At 45.1% G+C, this 19,935-nt stretch overlaps 1 long non-coding RNA gene across 2 annotated transcripts in view; it reads left to right on the forward strand.

Moving 5' to 3' along the window:
• The window catches only part of LOC131384444 (uncharacterized), a 92,636-nt gene extending 81,712 nt beyond the window's left edge, over nucleotides 1-10,924 (forward strand). For both annotated transcript variants that reach the window (XR_009215290.1, XR_009215289.1), the window contains exon 3: nucleotides 10,552-10,924. This is a non-coding gene — a long non-coding RNA (uncharacterized LOC131384444). The remainder of the gene's footprint in view (nucleotides 1-10,551) is intronic.
• The last annotated feature ends 9,011 nt before the right edge of the window (nucleotides 10,925-19,935 follow it).

Here is a 19,935-nt window from a genome sequence, read left to right on the forward strand (position 1 = left end):
AGGCTCTTTTTTGGTTCCACATGAGCTTTAAAGGAGTTTTTTCCAATTCTGTGAAGAAAGTCATTGGTAGCTTGATGGGGATGGCATTGAATCTATAAATTACCTTGGGCAGTATGGCCATTTTCTCAATATTGATTCTTCCTATCCACAAACATGGAATGTTCTTCCATTTTTTTGTATCCTCTTTTATTTCGTTGAGCAGTGGTTTGTAGTTCTCCTTGAAGAGGTCCTTCACATTCCTTGTAAGTTGGATTCCTAGGTATCTTATTCTCTTTGAAGCAATTGTGAATGGGAGTTCGCTCATGATTTGGCTTTCTGTTTGTCTGTTATTGATGTATAGGAATGCTTGTGATTTTTGCACATTGATTTGGTATCCTGAGATTTTGCTGAAGTTGCTTATCAGCTTAAGGAGATTTTGGGCTGAGATGATGGGGTTTTCTAAATATACAATCATGTCATCTGCAAACAGGGACAATTTGGCTTCCTCTTCTCCTAATTGAATACCCTTTATTTCTTTCTCCTGCCTGATTGCCCTGGCCAGAAATTCCAACCCCATGTTGAATAGGAGTGGTGATAGAGGGCATCCCTGTCTTGTGCCAGTTTTCAAAGGGAATGCTTCCAGTTTTTGCCCATTCAGTATGATATGGGTTGTGGGCTTGTCATAAATAGCTCTTATTATTTTGAGATACGTCCCATCAATACCTAGTTTATTGAGAGTTTTTAGCATGAAGAGCTGTTGAATTTTGTCAAAGGCCTTTTCTGCATCTATTGAGATAATCATGTGGTTTTTGTCTTTGGTTCTGTTTATTTGATGGATTATGTTTATTGATTTGCATATGTTGAACCACCCTTGCATCCCAGGGATGAAGCCCACTTGATCATGGTGGATAAGCTTTTTGATGTGCTGCTGGATTCGGTTTGCCAGTATTTTATTGAGGATTTTTGCATCGATGTTCACCAGGGATATTGGTCTAAAATTCTCTTTTTTTGTTGTGTCTCTGCCAGGCTTTGGTATCAGGATGATGCTGGCCTCATAAAATAAGTTAGGGAGGATTCCCTCTTTTTCTATTGATTGGAATTGTTTCAGAAGGAATGGTACCAGCTCCTCTTTGTACCTCCGGGAGAATTCGGCTGTGAATCCGTCTGGTCCTGGACCTTTTTTGTTGGTAGGCACTAATTATTGCCTCAATTTCAGAGCCTGTTATTGGCCTATTCAGGGATTCAACTTCTTCCTAGTTTAGTCTTGGGAGGGTGTATGTGTCAAGGAATTTATCCATTTCTTCTAGGTTTTCTGGTTTATTTGCATAGAGGTGTTTATAATATCCTCTGATGGTAGTTTGTATTTCTGTGGGATTGGTGGTGATATCCCCTTTATCATTTTTTATTGCATCTATTTGATTCTTCTCTCTTCTTCTTTATTAGTCTTGCTAGCAGTCTATCAACTTTGTTGATCTTTTCAAAAAGCCAACTCCTGGATTCATTGATTTTTTGAAGGGTTTTTTGTGTCTCTATCTCCTTCAGTCCTGCTCTGATCTTAGTTATTTCTTGCCTTCTGCTAGCTTTTGAATGTATTTGCTCTTGCTTTTCTAGTTCTTTTAATTGTGATGTTAGGGTGTCAATTTTAGATCTTTCCTGCTTTCTCCTGCGGGCATTTAGTGCTATAAATTTCCTTCTACACACTGCTTTGAATGTGTCCCAGAGATTGTGGTATGTTGTGTCTTTGTTCTCATTGGTTTCAAAGAGCATCTTTATTTCTGCCTTCATTTCGTTATGTACCCAGTAGTCATTCAGGAGCAGGTTGTTCAGTTTCCATGTAGTTGGGCAGTTTTGAGTGAGTTTCTTAATCCTGAGTTCTAGTTTGATTGCACTGTGGTCTGGGAGACAGTTTGTTATAATTTCTGTTCTTTTTACATTTGCTGAGGAGTGCTTTACTTCCAACTATGTGGTCAATTTTGGAATAAGTGCAATGTGGTGCTGAGAAGAATGTATACTCTGTTGATTTGGGGTGGAAAGTTCTGTAGATGTCTATTTGGTCTGCTTGGTGCAGAGCTGAGTTCAATTCCTGGATATCCTTGTTAACTTTCTGACTTGTTGATCTGTCTAATGTTGACAGTGGGCTGTTAAAGTCTCCCATTATTATTGTGTGGAAGTCCTAGTCTCTTTGTAGGTCTCTAAAGACTTGCTTTATGAATCTGGGTGCTCCTGTGTTGGGTGCATATATATTTAGGATAGTTAGCTCTTCTCGTTGAATTGATCCCTTTACCATTATTTAATGGCCTTCTTTGTCTCTTTTGATCTTTGTTGGTTTAAAGTCTGTTTTACCAGAGACTAGGATTGCAACCCCTGCTTTTTTTGTTTGTTTGTTTTCCATTTGCTTGGTAGATCTTCCTCCATCCCTTTATTTTGAGCCTATGTGTGTCTCTGCACATGGGATGGGTCTCTTGAATACAGCACATTGATGGGTCTTTTTTTTTTTTTTTTGAGATGGAGTCTCACTCTGTCGCCCAGGCTGGAGTGCAGTAGCACAATCTCGGCTCACTGCAAGCTCCGCCTCCCAGGTTCACGCCATTCTCCTGCCTCAGCCTCCAGAGTAGCTGGGACTACAGGCATCTGCCACCTCACTGGGCTAAATTTTTGTATTTTTAGTAGAGACGGGGTTTCACCATGTTAGCCAGGATGGTCTTGATCTCCTGATCTCATGATCCGCCCACCTCAGCCTCCCAAAGTGCTGGGATTACAGGCGTGAGCCACTGTGCCCGGCCTCATTGATGGGTCTTGAATCTGTATCCAATTTGCCAGTCTGTGTCTTTTAATTGTAGCATTTAGCCCATTTACATTTAATGTTAATATTGTTATGTGTGAATTTGATCCTGTCATTATGACGTTAGCTGGTTATTTTGCTCATTAGTTGATGCAGTTTCTTCCTAGCATTGATGGTCTTTACAATTTGGCATGTTTTTGCAGTAGCTGGTACTGATTGTTCCTTTCCATGCTTAGTGCTTCTTTCAGGAGCTTTTGTAAGGCAGGCCTGGTGATGACAAAATCTCTCAGCATTTGCTTGTCTGTAAAGGATTTTATTTCTCCTTCACTTATGAAGTGTGGTTTGGCTGGATATGAAATTCTGGGTTGAAAATTCTTTTTTTTAAGAATGTTGAATATTGGCCCCACTCTCTTCTGGCTTGTAGAGTTTCTGCCAAGAGATCCACTGTTAGTCTGATGGGCTTCCCTTTGAGGGTATCCCGACCTTTCTCTCTGGCTGCCCTTAACATTTTTTCCTTCATTTCAACTTTGGTGAAACTGACAATTATGTGTCTTGGAGTTGCTCTTCTCAAGGAGTATCTTTGTGGCGTTCTCTGCATTTCCCGAATTTGAATGTTGGCCTGCCTACTAGGTTGGGGAAGTTCTCCTGGATAATATCCTGCAGAGTGTTTTCCAACTTGGTTCCATTCTCCCCGTCACTTTCAGGTACACCAATCAGATGTAGATTTGGTCTTTTCACATAGTCCCATATTTCTTGGAGGCTTTGTTCATTTCTTCTTACTCTTTTTTCTCTAAACTTCTCTTTTCACTTCATTTCATTCATTTGATCTTCAATCACTGATACTCTTTCTTCCACTTGATCGAATTGGCTACTGAAGCTTGTGCATGTGTCATGTGATTCTTGTGCCATGGTTTTCAGCTCCATCAGGTCATTTAAGGTCTTCTCTATGCTCTTTATTCTAGTTAGCCATTCATCTAATCTTTTTTTCAAGGTTTTTACCTTCTTTGCAATGGGTTCGAACATCCTCCTTTAGCTTGGAGAAGTTTGTTATTACCAATCATCTGAAGCCTTCTTCTCTCAACTCGTCAGTCATTCTCCATCCAGCTTTGTTCCATTGCTGGCGAGGAGCTGCGTTCCTTTGGAGAAGAGGTGCTCTGATTTTTAGAATTTTCAGCTTTTCTGCTCTGGTTTCTCCTCATCTTTGTGGTTTTATGTACCTTTGGTCTTTGATGATGGTGACGTACAGATGAGGCTTTGGTGTGGATGTCCTTTCTGTTTGTTAGTTTTCCTTCTAACAGTCAGGACCTTCAGCTGCAGGCCTGTTGGAGTTTGCTGGAAGTCCACTGCAGACACTGTTTCCTAGGTACTACCAGTGGAGGCTGCAGAACAGCAAATATTGCAGACCAGCAAATGTTGCTGCCTTATCCTTCCTCTGGAAGCTTCATCTCAGAGGGGCACCTGGCTGTATGAGTTATCAGTCGGCCCTTACTGGGAGGTGTCTCCCAGTTAGGCTACTCAGGGGTCAGGGGTTCACTTGAGGAGGCAGTCTGTCTGTTCTCAGATCTCAAACTCCATGCTGGGAGAACCACTACTGTCTTCAAAGCTGTCAGACAGGGATATTTAAGTCTGCAGAAGTTTCTGCTGCCTTTTGTGCAGCTATGCCCTGCCCCCAGAGGTGGAGTCTACAGAGGCAGGCAGACTTCTTGAGCTGTGGTGCACTCTACCCAGTTCAAGCTTCCTGGCCGCTTTGTTTACCTATTCAAGCCTCAGCAATGGTGGGTGCCCCTCCCCAGGCCTCGCTGCCACCTTGCAGTTCAATCTCAGACTGCTGTGCTAGCAGTGAGTGAGGCTCCATGGGTGTGGGACCCTCCAAGCCAGGCTTGGGATATAATCTCCTGGTGTGTCGTTTGCTAAGACCATTGGAAAAGCACAGTATTAGGGTGGGAGAGATGAACCCAGTACCTCAGTTGGAAATGCAGAAATCACCCACCTTCTGCATCGCTCACCCTGGGAGCTGTAGACTGGAGCTGTTCCTATTCAGCCATCTTGGAACCTCTGATCACTGCCAATATCCTTTAGTCAGGAAGTGGTAGAACAAAGTGTGACTAATGTCCAAATCCATCACTCTCTTTCTGCTACAAGAGACAAGAAAAGTGAATGGGTAGAAGGAGAATTCGAGACAGGGAAGAGACTTGGGCAGCTTCAAGTAGCCTCAGGGGCCCAAAAGTTGCTGAACACAGAGGATTCCCAGGCCTCGGAGTCTGACCTAATGAATGACAGGGCATGGGGATGAGGAGGCAGGAGGGGCCAAAGCGAAGACACCTTCCCATTAAGCCTTGCAGTCAGATCTTGTGTCTGAGCAGATGTGCCTCGAAAAGTGACCTCCAGATGGGTTAGGAAGATCCCTATTGCCAAAGTGAATCCTGCCCTTGCTCCCTGGCCAGGGAGCAGCTAATCCTCCATGCCATCTATCCAGGCTCCCTGGAGTCTTTGATGAAGACCTGGACAAGGCAGATTGCAATTCTCATGGGAGGGAGCTGGGGTGTGGCAAACGTGTTCCTCCAGCACTCCTAAAGCCCACCTCAGCCGAGTGTGGCAGCTCATGCCTGTAATCTCAGCACTTTGAGAGGCCAAGTCAGGAAGATTGATTGAGCCCAGGAGTTCCAGACCAGCCTGGGCAACATGGTGAAACACTATTGCTATAAAAAAATACAAAAAATAGCTGGGCTTGGGCGGTGTACACCCATAGTCCCAGCTACACAGGAGACTCAGGCAGGAGAATCAACTGAGCCTTTGAAGTCAAGGCTGCAATGAGCAGTGATTGCACCATTGCACTCCAGCCTGGACAACAAGGGAGACCCTGTCAAAAAAAAAAAAAAAAAAAAGCCTGCCTCGTGGCTTCAGTTCCTGCAATGTATCTGATGTACCTGGGGCCAAAAGCCTGGACTCGGCCCAGCTCTGTATCCCACACTACAGTTGACGAAAAAGATCAGAGAAAGGAACAAAGGATAGATTTGGGTCTTGATTCAGGATAACCCAATTCTTTGCCCACAGGAGTAGAAAAGATGGAAGATGTGCCCACTATTTCCCTAGGGTCCCTCAGCTCTGAATCCCCCTTCTACACTGGCTCTGTGATGCTGGGCTGGGCTGCACCTCTGCAACTACAGTGCCCAGACCCCTTTGCCAGCTGGCTTTCTATTTGGTGCTATCTATCCATAGGAAGTCCCGGAGAAGGATCGGAAGGCAGGAGAGGGGAGAAGGTGCTTTTGACTTCCCGTTTGTTTGCTGTTCCTCTCAGTGCAGCCCAGCAGTGGCAGCTGGTCCAGTCTCCAGCGTCCTTCAGCATCCCGGTGCCAGCCCTCCTCTGCCTGCTCAGAAAGAAGAAGCCTTGGAGCTGGCCAGCACCGCTCTTAGTGCCCAAGCTCCACCCTTCCAAGCTCTTAGTTTACCGTTTTCTTCCCTTTCATCCCCCCAGCCCTAAAGGTGATGGCTGCTTTCTATAGTTATTTTCTCTGAGTTTTCCTCAGTATTCTCTTTTCTCTTTCTACTGGATGTAACCAAATCCTCATATTAAATTTCCCCTGTTGAGATCCTGGCATGATTTCTGTTTTCCTGACTGGCTCCTGCTGATTCAGAAAGAAACAGAGCTGCTTCTCCAGGGAGCCTGCCTTGTTTTACAAGACACAGAGTGGGACTGAGGGCAGGGGAGGGGCTTTGGGCTAAGGTGGTCCCGAGTCCAAATCCCTTCTCTGATTTTACCCCCTGAGTGACTTTGGGCAAGCTACTTAATTTCTCTGCACTTCAGTTTCCTCACCTGAAAATCGGGTTAGTAACACAAACCTGATTAGTCTTCAGTACCAGAGACAAAAAACCAATTTGAACCAATTAGGCAAAAGGATGAAATTATTCTGGAAAGTTTCCAGAAAAGTAACCATCAAGTGCAAAGGGCAAGAAGGCAGGGGTCTGGCTCACCTCTCCTAGAACTGGAATCAGGAACTCAAACACATTGAGGATCTCTCTGCCCCTCAGAGCTGCTTCCCAGTTTGTGGTCCCGATTCTTATCACAGAGCATCTTCTCCATGTGGTGGGGGAAGATGGCCCCTCTCAGTTTCCAGACTCTTGCCCTCGCAGCTTTGCCCACAGAAGAAACTGCTCCTCCTGGCCAGGCCCAACTCAGTAGTGTCCAAGGAAAGGCACAGTTGGCCAGGGAGGTTATGAGTTCAGCCCTGCACACACATTGCTACCTGGGAACAGGGTCACATAAGGGATGACAGCTGCCGGTCAGCGACAACACATCTAGGTCTTGCACGTTGCCACGTGACTCTTCCCGTTTCACAGATGAGCAAGCTGAGGCTCAGAGAAGGAGGGGCTTGACCACAGTCATGTGGCTTTCATCTAAATAACAATACCGGATATTATGTCATTAAAAATCAGGTTATGGCCGGGTGGCTCATGCCCGTAATCCCAGCACTTTGGGAGGCTAAGGCGGGAGAATCAGTTGAACCCAGGAGGCAGAGGTAGCAGTGAGCTGAGATCACGCCACTGCACTCCAGGCTGGCAACAGAGTGAGACTCCATCTCAAAAAACAAAACAAAAAACAAAACAAAACAAAAAAAACAGGTTATTAGCTGGGCACGCTGGCACACACCTATAATCCCAGCACTTTGAGAGGCTGAGATGGGAGGGTCACTTGGGGCCAGGAGTTCAAGACCAACATGGACAACAAAACGAGAACCCATCTCTACCAAAAAGAAAAAAAATTTTTTTTTGAGACAGGGCCTCACTCTGTCACCCAGGCTGGAGTGCAGTGGCGCGACCTCAGTTCACTGCCCCCTACACCTCTCTGATTCAAGCGATTCTTGTGCCTCAACCTCCTGAGTAGCTGGGATTACAGGCACACACTGCCATGCCCGGCTAATTTTTGTATTTTTTGGAGGAGACAGGGTTTTGCCATGTTGGCCAGGCTGGTCTCGAACTCCTGGCCTCAGATGATCCACCCGCTTTGGTCTCCCAAGTGCTGGGATTACAGGCATGAGAAATACTCTTTTTAATTAGCTGGGTGAGGTGGTGCATGCCTGTAGTGGTAGCTTTTGGAGAGGCAAGGTAGGAGGATCACTTGAGTTTAGGGGTTTAAGGCTGCAGTGAGCCGTGATCACACCACTGCACCTCAGCCTGGGTGACAGGGTGAGACCTTATCTCAAAACAAAAAACCCAAGATAACTGGCAGCTCTGCAGGCTTAGAGGAAAGCAGCTGGATGTGGCTGAGCATAGCTTAGCAGGCAAGGAGGGAAGAAGGCTGCATTTGCTTCATGCCTACAACGTGCCAGGCACTGGCGGATCGACGCGGGAGAGCCATGCCTCCAGTGTCTACCCTGTTTTGAAAAGAGAAGAAAATGAGGTTCAGAATGGTTCCATACCCAATTCCAGGCTCCACAGCTTAGAGGCAGGGCTGGAATTCAAACCCGAGTCTTGCGGGTTCTGTGCATGACTCATCACAGTAGCTGTATGCCCATGCCCCTCAGGAAGTTTCTGGCTATTGGACAGACTCAGATTGGATGACATTTCCTGGCTCTGTTTCCTCTGGTTTTAGATGCCAGCAGAATACAGGTCCCTCTGGGCATCGTGGCATCCGAAAAAATGCAGGGAAAGGGTCCAGAGAAACTAAAAACGATGATCAAGGGGCAGAAAGGGTTTTCTGAGGAAACGTAAAGACAAACTGGGCTGTTGCATTGCTGGTGACTGGCTGCCTCTGGCTTGCTGTGTCAGAATCACCTCGGGAGTGATCTCAAGATACTCAAGCCCAGGCCCTGCTCTGGGAGAATCTGACTCAGACTCTGGAGTGTGGCCAGATGTCAGAAATAAGCTCCAAGTGCTTGTGATGCTCAGGTGTGGAGAGCACTGAGGTGCACCTCTGGAAGGCAGGACCTTCTCCTCCATACCAGGGCCTGGCTCAGAGGAGTGCCCAGTGAGTGTGGAAGGGAGTGTGTCTGGAATTGGTTCCTTCCTATGGGTTCTTGGTCTCGCTGACTTCAAGAATGAACCTGCGGACACTCGCAGTGAGTGTTATAGTTTTTAAAGATGGTGTGTCTGGAGTTTTTTCCTTCTGATATTCAAACGTGTCCAGAGTTTCTTCCTTCTGGTGGGTTCGTGGTCTCGCTGACTTCGGGAGTGAAGCTGCAGACCTTCACAGTGAGTGTTACAGCTCTGAAAGCTGGCGTGTCCAGAGTTGTTCATTACTCCCAGTTGGTTCATGGTCTCGCTAACTTCAGGAGTGAAGCCACAGACCTTCGCAGTGAGTGTTATATCTCTTAAAGGTGGCACGTCTGGAGTTGTTCATTCCTCCTGGTGGGTTCGTGGTCTCATGGGCTTCAGGACTGAAGCTGCAGATCTTTGCGGTGAGTGTTGTAGCTCATAAAGGTAGTGAGGACCCAAAGATGAGCAGTAACAAGATTTATTATGGGGAGCCAAAGAATAAAGCTTCCACAGTGTGGAAGGTGACCAGAGGGGTGGCCAGCTTTTATTCCCTTATTTGGCCCCACCCACATCCTGCTGATTGGTCCATTTTACAGAGCACTGATTGGTCTATTTTACAGAGTGCTGATTGGTCTGTTTTTACAGAGTGCTGATTGGTGTGTTTACAAAACTTTAGCTAGACACAGAGCACTGATTAGTGCATTTTTACAGGGTGCTGATTGGTGTGTTTACAAACCTTTAGCTAGACACAGAGCACTGATTGCTGCATTTTTACAGAGTGCTGATTGGTGCATTTACAAACCTTTAGCTAGACACAGAGCGCTGATTGGTGAGTTTTTACAGAGTGCTGATTGGTGTGTTTATAAACCTTTAGCTAGAAAGAAAAGTTCTCCGAGTCCCTACCTGACCCAGAAGCCCAGCTGGCTTCACCTCTCAGGAGGGAGGGAGGGAGAAAAAGAGAGAGGGAGGGAGGGAGAAAAAGAGAGAGGGAGGGAGGAGGGAAGGAAGGTAGGGAGGGAGGGAAAAAGGAAAGAAAGGAGGGAGGGAGGAAGGGAGGAAGGAAGGAAAGGAGGGCAGGAGGGAGGGAGGAAGGAAGGAGGGAGGAAGGAAGGAAAGGAGGGAGGGAGGGGAGGATAGGAAAGAGAGAGAATGAAAAAATAGAATGAAAGAAAAATGGGGCCGGACACAGTGGCTCACGCCTGTAATCCCAGCACTTTGGGAGGCCAAGGTGGGCAGATCACCTGAGGTCAGGAGTTTGAGACCAGCCTGGCCAACATGGTGAAACCTCGTCTCTACTAAAAATAAAAAAACTAGCCGGATGTGGTGGTGGACACCTGTAATCTCAGCTACTGGGAAGGCTGAGGCGGGAGAATCACTTGAACCCAGGAGGTGAGATTGCAGTGAGCTGAGATGGCACCACTGTACTCCAGCCTGGGTGACAGAGTGAGACCCTGTCAAAAAAAAAAAAAAAAGAAAAGAAAAGAAAAAAGAAAGAAAGAAGAAAAAGAAAAATGGGAGGAAGGAAGGAGGAGGGAGGAGGGAGGAGGGAGGAGGGAGGGAGTGGGGAGGAAGGAAAGGAGAAAGGTGAGTAGAGACAGGTGGGAGGATGAAAATGAGCATGATCCAGGGATGAGCAGAAAGGGGCAGGAAGCTGGGGTCTCGGGTGTCATGCCTCTAGGCCATTCTACCTCACCCCTTGTTGGCAAAGATGCCACTTCTAAAGTTAGACATACCAGGGTTTGAGTCCTGGTTCTGCCGCTCGCCAGCTGTGTGTGCCTTGGCAAGTCACTTGACCTCTCTGTTTTCTCTGCTTACAGGTGATAACTGCTGCGCCTGCCTCACCACAATGTTCTCAGGATTTAGCAAGCTCTTATGATCGGCACCTTTCAAGCATTTGTATGCACGAGAAGCAGTGGGGAATTTGTGAAAATCTAGGTTCTGACTCATTTATGTTGGACTGAAGCCTGGGATTCTGCAGTGCAAACAACACTCCAGGTGGAGTCTGTGCTGCTGGTCTGTGGACCAACTTTGAGCAGTGAGGATACAGATAAAAAGTCAGACAGCTTTCCTCTCAGGGAACTTACCTGATTCTCTCCAACAGGTTGGGAACGAGGCCAGCAGTGCCCCTTTACAGAGCATGTTGTGTGTGCCAAACCTGGTGCTCAGCCCCACCACACACCCCTCACTGAGCTGGGAGGCCCCCGTTTTCTCAGAACTTGAGCAATAATGATCATGCGTTGTTCAAACCACACTGAGTTTCCTATTTCAACTGTAACGAGTTTTCATAAACTAGGTGGCTTACACAGCACATTTATTCTCTTACGCTTCTGGAGGCTGGAAGTATGAAATGAGCCTTAGGGGCTCAAATCAAGGTGTCTGTAGGGCTGGTTCCCTCTGGAGGCTCTGCGGGGAGTCCACCCCCTGACTCTCCTAGCGGCTGCTGGTGTTCCTTGGCTTGTGGCCACATGACTTGGATCTCTGCTTCTGTTGTCACATTGCCTCATTCTCCTCTCTCTGACCTCCTGGCTCCTTCTTATAAGGACCCTTGTGATTACATCGAGTCTATCTCCCCATGTCAAGAGCCTTAACTTTCTTATATGCAAAGTCCATTTTACCACGTCAGGCAACACAGTCACCGGTTCTGAGGATCAGGGAGTGGATTTCTTTGGAGGCCATTGTTCTGCCAACCACAACTGTCCAGGCCTCTCATCAGAACCTCCCAGGCCAGACCCTGACCACAGATCTTAGGATGCGCATCCTCTCCCTGGAGGAAATCTCCCATCATGATCCCTTTGCAGTCCAGGCTCTGAGCTGAAGCGGTGGCCGTGAGAGGGACTCATTCCTCAGCGTGTATGCTCCCTCTCCATGCATTGATCTCCCAAGGGTCAGAGGCTGAAGGAGCAGGGCCAAGGTCATGCTGTCCCTGGAGCCCCAGAGCACATGCTTGCCATAAAGCACACTGCTCATAAGAGCCAGGCCAGAGGTGACCTCTCTGGCAGCAAATCCATCAGGAGACAATTGATAGTCAGGCCAGCCAGAAGATGGACAGCGCATTGCTAAGGAGGCAGGAGTGGTTGGACATTGGCAAGGAAGAGGAAGTTGAAAAAATCCAGCCTGACTTTTTCCTAAAACAATTATTCCCTTAAACCCATGGTCCCTGACACAGTGGGAAGAGCTGGGCTGACTGGCCGAGGGGTCACATATTCTGAGCCTATTAATGGCTTTTGGAGGCAAGCTGGGTGACAGATACCCATTCCTGCCCAGTGTCTGGGTCAAAGGATGGGCCCACAGTCAAACAGCTCCACCCCTTGGCTTGCTCCCCATGGCTGTCGGTGCAAAGACAGTGCTTTAGACTTGGAGGTAGGGTGGCCAACCATCCCAATTTTCCTGGGAATTTGATGGGAAAACTGGGACACGTTAGTCACCTTACATGTAGGAAGCTGTAAAAAACCCAGCCCCAGGCAACTTGGCAGGCCTCCTAACACCTTCAGCTGGCAGGGCCCATCACTGTTACAAAAGATTCTCCAAGTGAAGCAATGCCAGCGGTGACAGCTGGAGCTTAGGGGCTGCTGGAGAGGACAGCCCTCTCCATTGGGGCCGCTGAGTCACACTGGTTCAAGGTCTGGGTGATTCCAGAGCCTGATTTCTCTCAAGTCACTAGCGATGGGCAGAGGTGGGGCTCAGGCTGGAAGGAGAAAAGGGAGGAATTAAATCCCAAAGTTAAGATTCCTCTGCAAAAGCTGAATGCCCATTCAGAAGCCTGCAATGAGGGCATGGCTTTTCAGGGTCAAAGGTACCCATGCTGGGGGCCCTGGACCTGCTACTGGGAGGAAGTGTACTGTGGTGGGATAGGGGATGCTGGGGCTGGACAGACCCTGGATTTCCTGCTTCCCAGCAGAATGACCTTCAGCAAGCCCCCTAGTGTCTCTGAGTTTTTTCTCACTGGAAAAAAAGAGGCTAATAACACCTCTGTGCAGAGTTAAGACAAACAATAAACAACTAACGTGTGAACTTACCTAATACCCAGTAGGTCGCTCCTGTCCTCAGACCCAGACCAAGGTCAATAGGAAAGCAATTTAGTAACCAGAGGCTGCCTGGTGAGCCTTGAATTAGAGTAAAGGGAATTGGATAAACCCAGGGCTGTTTTATCCAAGCCCTGGACCCAGGGCCCTTCCCTCCTGTTCTCTCTCTCTCTTTCTCTCTGCTGCTCCTTCTTCAGTGTTTCTTTTATTTTTATTTATTTATTTTTTTTGAGCAAGGGTCTCACTCTGTCACCCACACTGGAGTGCAATGGTGCAATCAAGGCTTACTATAGCCTCCGCCTCCTGGGCTCAAGTGATTCTCCCACCTCAGCCTCCCAAGTAGTGGGGACTACAGGTGTACACCACCATGCCAGGCTAATTTATATATTTTTGGTAGAGATGGGGTTTTGCCATGTTGCCCAAGCTGGTCTCAAACTCCTGCGCTCAAGTGATCCTTCTACCTCAGCCTCCTAAAGTGCTGGGATTACAGGCATGAGCCACTGCACCCAGCTCTTTTTCAGTATTTCTTATGAGTCCCCTGGCCCTCCCATCCTTCCAGCAGTCCCTCGTGTTGCCTGTGTTGCAGATGATTTGATTCTAGCTCCATTATATGACACACAGACACTCCACTAGGCTTTTTAAAATTTTTTTAACATAAGTGATTTAATTTGACCATCCAGCAACCCTTTGGGGTAAGTATTGCTCTCCCCACTTTACAGATGTGGAAACTGAGGTTTGGAGAGGTTGAGGAAATATTACTTAGGGTCATACCAATTCAGGCTCACACCTCCAGGTTTCAAATTCAATGCTTTCTCCCCATGAAGCAGACCCCACAACAGGGGTCATGTGAGTAGGGTGTCCCCTGCAGAGGATTTAAGGGGGCAGCCCACCCTAGCTGAACTGCCATGTTCACACAGAGCCAGGAAGGCACCGTCATCCTTTGGGCCACTTCCTGATTACAGGACTGGTAGAAGGTTCTTTTCTAAAGAATGTGGGCTCCTTCTCAGTCCCCAATCAGCTGCTGACAGAGAATGTCCCAGTTCTCCCATCTGACTTATCACCCCGATCCCTCACCTCGGACAGTGTGGGCCAACTCCCCTCCACTGCTAGAAATGGAAGTGACAACCATAACTTGCTTTTGTGAGAGAAAAGGGAATTTATCACATTAAGTAGAAAAGGATATACTCAAGTAGGAGTATGACACGTAGAGAGTCAGGGAAAAGTCCCCAGTCTGAGTCGTTTCTGTTTTACTGACTAAACTCTTACTGTTACACGAGTTTGAACACACTCATATGCTATCTATCTACACACACACACACACACGGAATTAATAAACATGCATTAAATACAACAATAGCATCTACACTGGGAGGGAGTTAGTGGAGTCAAACTGATTTAAGAGTCTTTCACTGTTTTGGAGGAAGGTGAAGGTTTTGATCAACTTTTGGCTTTGGTAGATTGATAATGCATGTTGCTGGGTGCGGTGAGACACCTGTAGTCCCAGTCACTCAGGAGGAGGATGAGGTGGAAGGATCACCTGAGCCGAGGAGTTTGAGACCCTGTCTCTGAAAATAAAAAATAATGCGTGCTGTATCTTCTGAGGTAATCACTAAAAAAATGGGAAAAGATGTTTTTACAAATTAAAATTAATTTTTTTTTCTAGAGTCAGTTACTCCCAAGAAAAGGGCAAGAAAGGACACAAAAAGCAATATGGGGCAGGCAGGACAAATAGAAAACAAAATTTAAACCCAAAGATACATAGTATATTGATTATATAATTATTCTAGTTAAAGGGTAAAGATTATCAACATGATTTTAAAATAAAAATTCAACTATGCACTTTTTACAAATGATACATAAAAATACATACAGGGTAAATGCAGAAGGATAGAAAAATATAAACCATGCAAATACTAACCAAAACAAAACCTCTGTATAGTATGTTATTATAAATATCCATGTTATTAATAGCTGACCAAGTAGACATTAAGTTAAAAGAAGTTACAAAGGCCGGGTGTGGTGGCTCATGCCTGTAATCCCAGCACTATGAGAGGCTGAGGCAGGCAGATCACAAGGTCAGGAGGTGGAGACCATCCTGGCTAACATGGCGAAATCCCGTCTCTACTAAAAATACAAAAATATTAGCCAGGTGTGGTGGTGGGTGCCTGTAGTCCCAGCTACTCGGGAGGCTGAGGCAGGAGAATGGTGTGAACCCAGGAGGCGGAGCTTGCAGTGAGCCGGGATCGCACCACTGCACTCCAGCCTGGGCAACAGAGCGAGACTCCATCTCAAAAAAAAAAAAAAAAAAAAAAGATACAAAAGAAAAGAGGATCACTTTGTAATAGTAAAAGCGTCAATTCACCTAGAAAACATGACAATTATAAGTCATGTGCAAAAGAATTGGACAGGAAAAGGAAAACTGTCATTATTTGCAGGTAATATAAACTTCATATATAGAAAATCCAAAAGGATCTATAGGTGAATTATTAGAATTAGTAAGAAAGCTTGACAATATTGGTAGATGCAAATTTAATACAAATAAAATCATTCACATTTTGGCATATCAGCAACCAGAAGTAAAAAAAAATGTTTTTTAAAAAAATTACAGGATCATCAAGGATAGTAAATTACTAGGAATAAAACTAACAAAAGGTGTGCAATCTGTTTGTGGTATAATTATAAATATGTACTGAGAGATATTTTAAAAAGACTTCAAAAAAGCAGAAACATACCTTTCACCACATACAAAAGTTAACTCAAAATAGATCCCAAACCTAAATGTAAATACTGAAACTATACAAAGAAAACATAGTAGAATGCCCTTGTGATTGGGGTTAAGCAAAGATTTCTCTCTTTTTTTTTCTTTTTTTTTGAGACAGTCTCACTGTATTGCCCAGGCTGGAGTACAGGGGCGCCATCTCGGCTCACTGCAACTTCTGCCTCCCAGGTTCAAGCGATCCTCCTGCCTCAGCCTCCTGTGCCCAGCTAATTTTTGTATTTTTTGTAGAGACAGGGTTTCGCTATGTTGGCCAGGCTGGTCTCAAACTCCTGACCTCAGGTGATCCGCCTGCATCGGCCTCCCAAAGTGCTGGGATTACAGGTGTGAGCCACTGCACCTGGCCACAAAGATTTCTTAAATATAACAAGAAAAGCACAATCCGTAAATGAACAAATTGATAAAATGAACCTCATCAAAATTAAAGCTCTTGCTCTTCAGAAGGCACACAAGAGAATAAAAGGACAATCCCAGACTGGGGGAAAAAAATCTTTGCAAAGCAAATATCTAAAAAATGAGTTATATCCAGAATATAAATAATTCTCAAAACTCAATAATAAGAAAACCACCCAATTACAAATAAGCAAAAGATTTGAAAAGACACTTCACCAAAGAAGATATATACAGATAAGTTTACACTTTGAGAGGCCAAGGTGGGTGGATCACTTGAGACCAGGAATTCGAGACCAGCCTGGCCACCATGATGAAACCCTGTCTCTAAAAATACAAAAAAATTAGCTGAGCATCGTGGTGTAGGCCTGTAATCTCAGCTACTCGGGAGGCTGAGGCAGGAGAATCACTTGAGCCCGGGAGGCAGAGGTTGCAGTGAGCGGATATTGTGTCACTGCATTCCAGCTTGGGCAACAGAGTGAGACTCTGTCTCAAAAAAAGTAAAAATAAAAATTAAAAAATAAAGATGCAGCGCGGTGGCTCACGCCTGTAATCCCAGCACTTTGGGAGGCCAAGGTGGGTGGATAATGAGATCAAGAGATCGATACCATGCTGACCAACATGGTGAAACCCTGTCTCTACTAAAAAAAAAAATTACAAATATTAGCAATCACGAAACTCTGTCTCATGAAAAAAGAAAAAAGGAAAAAAGTTCAATATCATTATGAAGGTGAGGGTGGGGTGCGTTGGGGAGGAGGGATTATACTGGGGCAGGAAGAAATCTTAGCCACTGATGGATATGTTCATTTCTTGATGGTAATGTTGGTTTCATGGGTGTACACATATGTCAAAACTTATTGAATTGTACACTTTAAATATGTGCATTTTATTGTAAGTCAAGCAAACCCCATTGAAGCTATTTTTTAAAGGACTTCAATAAAAGCAGAAATATACTTTGTGGGCTGGCAAACTCAACAGTCTTCCCAATCTGATTTATAAATTTGATACAATTGAATTAAAATCTCCGCTACTTATCTTTTATTTTGTGGAACTTGATGCGCTCAGTCTAAACATTATATGAAAATGCAGAGGAACAAGAATAGTTCAGAGACCCTTGAAATTTCCCTCACAAGGTAGAAGAATTTGATTCACCAAATATAAAGATTATTATAAATCTGTCGTAATTAAAACAATGTAGTGTTGGCTCAGGGATGGACCAATAGACCAATGGAACCGAAAAGAGAGTCCAGAAATAGGTTCATGCCAATATGGACACAGTGTATGATAGAGATGAATTGCAGAGAGGGAGAAAAGGGGGGACTTTGCAATAAATAAACGGGTCTCGAGTAGCTGAGTATTCATATTGCAGGGAGGGGGTGAAAATTGTACCCTTATCTCACACCATACACAAAAATCAATTCCAGATGGAATAAGAACCATGATATATGTCAGAGGCATATTTTTTATCTTATCTTTTTTTTGTTTTGAGACAGGATCTCATTCTGTTGCTCAGGCTGGAGTGCAGTGGTGTGATCATAGTTCACTGCAGCCTCAAATTCTTGGGCTCAAGTGACTCTCCCACCTCAGCCTCCTGAGTAGCTGGCACTACAGGCACCTGCCACCACGCCTGGATAATTTTTGTACTTTTAGTAGAGACGAGGTTTCATCATGTTAGTCAGGGTGGTCTTGAACTCCTGATCCACTTGCCTTGGCCTCCCAAAATGTTGGGATTACAGGCATAAGCCACCATGGCTGGCAGAGAAGAAATTCTTAAACACATTCACAAAAAGTACAAATCATAAAGGAACACATTAATAAACTCTACTTCATTAAAATTAAAAACTTCTGCTCTTAAAAGAGGGAAAGAACAATTCACAGAGTGAGGGAAGATATTTGCAACTCAAAGAATTGACCAAAAACATAATAACAAGACTGTATAAATACAACCCAACAGCAAATTGGAGGCTAGACCCAGTAGCGCACACCTGTAATCCTAGCACTTCGGAAGCCTGAGGCAAAGCAAGTCACTTGAGCCCAGAAGGTCCAGGACAGCCTGGGCAACATGACAAAACCTTGTCTCTACAAAAAATATAAAAATTAGCCAGGCATGGTGGTGCATGCCTGTAGTCCCAACTACCTGCGAGGCTGAGGTGGGAGGGTCACCTGAACCCAGGAGATTGAGGCTGCAGTGAGCTGTGATCATGCCACTGCACTCCAGCCTGGGCAGCAGAGTGAGACCCCATCTCAAAAAAAAAATTGGCAAAATTCTTTCTAGGCACTTTATAAAAGAAGAAATCCAAATGGCTAATAAACACATAAAAATGTGCTCAATCTCATTTATAATCAGAAAAATGTAAATTGAAACCACAAAGAGATATTACTACATACATGCCATAAGGACAGTCAAATTCTGACACTACCAAGTGCTTAGTGAGGATGTGTAGCTGCCGAACTCTTATACACTGCTTATAAGAACAATAAATTGGTGCAACCACTTTGATTAACAGTTCAGCACTTTCTGGTAAAGTTGAATAAATAGAAGCCTACTTAGACAAACTCATGCAGTGTATCTGCACCAAAAGTGGTGAACAATGAATGCCTGTAGCAGCTTTCTTGTTAAACCAGAATACTAGAAATAGCCCAGATCTCCAAAAATAGTAAATCAGATAAATGAATTGTAGCATATTCATAAATGGAATGGCATATAGCCATGGAAATCGACAAACTATAGCTATAGGCAACAATGTAAATGAAGCTTACAAATATAATGTTGAACAAACAATACAAAAGGATGCATTTAGAATAATTCAATTTCTTTAAAATATATATATGTCAAAATATGCAAAATGAACATATCTTGCTTAGGGGTGAATACATAGGAGAGATGATAAGCAAATGAACAGCAAGAAAAATATTATCTTGAAAGTCAGGATAGTAGTTACTACTGGGAAGAGAGAGGGGGTTGTCAATGGAAAAGGTACATAAGGGGGCGTCTTGGAGTGCTGGTGATATTCTAGGTGTTCAAAACCAAAGAGCCTCTTACCCCTGGCCAATGACTATGGTTAGGGGAACTCCTTAAGCTGATTGGCTTAAATCAAGAGTGCTGAACCAATTCCTGGCAAGAGAAGTGAGATTATTTAAATTTAGATCAACCCACGTCCATCCCTAAAACTGTGGTGGAATGGGCTGCCCCTGAGGCACACAGACCACTTGGGAAAAGAGTGGATATTTGAATAAAATCATAGTTCTTTTAAGAAGAAGGAGGAAATGAATGCTGAGAAAGTACCCAGCCACATCAACTGTAACCCTAATTCAGCTGCTGTGATTAAATATTCACAGTTACCATTCCCGGCACTACCCACACTGGACCCCAGAACCCTGTTATACCACCCCACCACAGGGCATGGGGGTCTTTGTGTTACTTCCTTAGGATTGCAGGGTCCAGGTAAGAGCCTGGACACAGTTGAGCCCAGGTCATTGGCACTCCCTATGTGTCAGGAAGGAGAGGTGAGGAACATCTTTCCTTATTTAGTTCTCTTATTCAAAGAGGGTTCTGCTTCCCATCTGTTCTGGGATTCCCCTGTAATAGGAGAGGCATTCAAATGTCAGGTAGTCAGTGGGGGTTGGGGAAGAAGGAAGAACACCCTCTGATTGACAAACCCTGTCCAGATCCATTCCTCCCTTCACCCCGCCAACAGCCTTGTATGGTAGATATGGGTGTCACCATTTCCACTGGCAGACAAGGAAACTGAGTCAATGTAAATACCTTGACCAAGTTCATACAGCTAATAAGTGGCAAAACTCAAACCTACATCCACCTCTTTGACTCTGAAGCTGATTCTCTGCCCACGGCCTCAGGCTGCCTCCTATTAAAGAGCTTCAGATCATTAATAATGGGAGCAGGTTTGATTGGGAGAGGAAGTGGTTTCTCAGGAAATGCCTCAGAGATGGGAGGCTGGGTTACATTCTACCCAGGACCTTCCTGGAAACTTCAGCCCTCAGGAGGCTGGTCC

The sequence above is a fragment of the Hylobates moloch genome, unplaced genomic scaffold (genome assembly GCF_009828535.3).
Source record: "Hylobates moloch isolate HMO894 unplaced genomic scaffold, HMol_V3 SCAFFOLD_10, whole genome shotgun sequence".
Lineage (NCBI taxonomy): Eukaryota > Metazoa > Chordata > Mammalia > Primates > Hylobatidae > Hylobates > Hylobates moloch.